Source organism: Pinus tabuliformis, chromosome 3_2 (genome assembly GCF_031772625.1).
Source record: "Pinus tabuliformis cultivar Carrire ecotype Pingquan chromosome 3_2, CPIR1, whole genome shotgun sequence".
Taxonomy (NCBI): Eukaryota; Viridiplantae; Streptophyta; class Pinopsida; order Pinales; family Pinaceae; genus Pinus; species Pinus tabuliformis.
This window is the reverse complement of record NC_142302.1, coordinates 265,695,817-265,699,040: the sequence shown is the minus strand read 5'-3', so window position 1 is coordinate 265,699,040 and position 3,224 is coordinate 265,695,817.

Here is a 3,224-nt window from a genome sequence, read left to right as displayed (position 1 = left end):
TGGGAAAACAAGAACAACAAAGCCTATGCATTAATCACAAAATTTGTAAATGAAGAAGTAAGTCGCCATATTTCATCATATTCAACTGCCTTTGAAGATTTACAAAAGCTGAAAGAACTCTATGACACACATTCTGCACTTGAAGTTGTTCAGCTCATGATTAAACTCTTCACTCTTGAACTGAAAAATAATGATCCTCTTGCTCTTGCATCTGGAGTAAAGTCTATAATGCATGATATCAAATCCACTAAGGTTGAGCTGGATATCCCTCTTATTTCTTTTCTCAAGGCACTCTATCCTACTTACTCCAATTATCTTGAATCTTTACAAGCAAATGGAAATCTTAAAGATATAACCTTTGACTCTCTTGTGAAAAAGTTTGCTGAAAGAGAGAAAGACTTTGGAAAGAAGACATCCCCTGAATCTTCTGAAGAGACTGTGTGCCTTGCTCATAAAGAAAAGCATCCTGCTCAAGATTCTACAAGAGGAAGAGGTGGACGAAGAGGAAGAGGAAGATACTTCAGAGGCAGGGGGGACAGACATTCTCAAGGAGAAAAGGCAGACTTACATTGCATTCGCTGCAAAAGAAATGGATCACATGATGCCTCTACATGCAACCTACCATGGGACAAAATTGAGCAGAAAAGAAACCAACAGAAAGGTAAAACTGATGATACAGACAAAGGTAAAGCACCTGAATCCGCTCACTATATTGAGGCATAATGTAACATTGGAGTAAATGAAGATTTGTTTAATGCTTCACTTGCTTCTTCGAAAAATGATTGGTTGCTTGATTCAGGAGCAACCTGTCATATGACTCATAGAAAATATTTTTTTGAAGATTTCACTGACAATGTTGATGGAGCAGTATACTTTGCAGATCAGTCAAAAATCAAGCCATCAGGGCTTGGCACAATCAGGCTTAAACTGCCTGGTCTTCCAGAATTTCTTCTGGATCATGTTCTATATCTCCCACATCTCAAGAGAAACTTGCTATCCTTGGTCCACATCCGCCAGCAAGGTCACTCCATTCATTTGTTTGATGGCAAGCTTGAGGTAAGAAAAGCTTCTGACCACTCAATTGTCATGAAGGGAATAGAAGAAGAAAGACTTCTCAAACTGCAAGGAACCTCTGCTCATGCACAACATTTCTCATATATTTATCATCATGAAGAAGGTACGCTTCCATCAAGTTTATTATGGCATGCTAGATTTGGACATTTAAACTATGACAGTCTCCGCTTATTGAAGAAAAATGGTGTTGCTGGTTTGCCTACAATTCCTAGGAAACATAAGCAATGTGATGCTTGCATTCTAGGAAAGCATAGCAAACAGTCTTTTCATGATTCACATTCAAGAGCACATAGGAAGCTTGAACTCATTCATTCAGATTTATGTGGTCCAATGCCTGTTCCTTCTGCAAATGGAAATAAATATATCATGAAATTTATTGATGATTACACCAAAATGTGTTGGGTTTATTTATTGAAGAACAAATCTGATGCTTTTCAAACATTCAAGGATTTTCATAAATGGATTGAAAATGATGCACAATCTCATATTGGGTCTATGCGCACTGATAATGGAAAAGAATATACATCAAATGAATTTGAAAACTATCTTTGCCAACATGGGATCAAACATCAAACAACTGTGCCTTATAATCCCCAACAGAATGGTGTAGCTGAAAGAAGGAATAGAACAATCTTGAATATGGTATGATCCATGATTTTATTCAAAAATGTAAAGATAATGTTTTGGGCTGATGTTGTTCTATGTGCTGCATATATAAAGAATAGATGTCCATCTAATGCTATAAGAAACAAGACTCCTTATGAATTGTGGTATGGACATGTTCCTTTGGTAAAACATCTCAGGATCTTTGGTTCCACCTGTTATGCTTTGATACCAAAGGTACATAGAAACAAACTTGGTGCTAGAAGTCGTAATTGTATCTTCCTGGGGTATTCAAACACTCCAAAGCATACCGCCTCTATGATGAAGTAAATAAAAAGTTTGTTGTATCTAGAGATGTAATTTTTCTTGAATCATCCAAATCTGACAATGTTGTTGAGCGGCAACTTGATCGCTTGGATACATTCGCAAAAACAAAATCATTTCAAGAGTTTGATAATCAGATTCCACATCTTGAAGGGGGGATTCCTATACTAGATCAACATGTGGAATCTTCTTCTGAAGAACACTCTGCCCTGAATGAAACTCCAACAACGGATGATGCTTTAAGTGATGTAATTGATATAATTGGGAGACTCAATCTTGATTCAGTCCCAACTCAATCAACAGAGCAGCCTGGACCATCTCAGAAAGGTCCCCCAAAGTGGCTGACAAAAACACTTGAAAGTGTTCACCCTGATGAAATTGGAAAAACAGGAACCAGAAATTCAAACCGACAAAATGGAGGTGATGTAGATGACTCTAATTCACCTGTTGATATGGAAGTTACTTATGATTGTGAATTGAACTTGTCTACATATTTTGAACCAACTTCCTTCAAAGAAGCTACTTCTCATGATGAATGGAAAGAAGTGATGCAAAAGGAGTATGATGCCCTCATAAAGAATGGCACTTGGAAGCTGGTTGATCCTCCATTTGGAACCAAACCAATTGGCTGCAAGTGGGTCTACAAGAACAAGTACAAAGCTGATGGCTCACTTGACAAGCACAAAGCTAGGCTTGTGGAAAAAGGTTTTACACAGAAGGAAGGGGTTGATTATGAGGAAACTTTTGCCCCCACAGCAAAATGGGCCACCATCCGGACACTCTTTGCACTAGCAGCTCAGAACGGTTGGAAAGTCCATCAAATGGATGTAAAAACTGCCTTCTTGAATGGAGATCTAAAAGAGAATGTTTTTATGTCCCAGCCTGAAGGATTTGCTGTGAAAGGACATGAACAAAAAGTATGAAAACTTGTGAAGTCCTTGTATGGCCTCAAACAAGCACCGCGAGCTTGGTATGAAAAACTAACTGAGCATCTTCTGAAACTCAACTTCAATCATTTTGATCTTGATGATGCAACTTTATTTGTCAAGAAAGTTGGCAAAACAGTTGTATATCTTGTGGTATATGTAGATGATCTTTTAATGACAGGGAACAATGAAAGCTACATTGCATCCATAAAGAAGGAATTAGGGAAAAGTTTTGAAATGAATGATTTGGGCTATGTTCATTACTATCTTGGAATTGAAGTAACCCAACATCCAAAA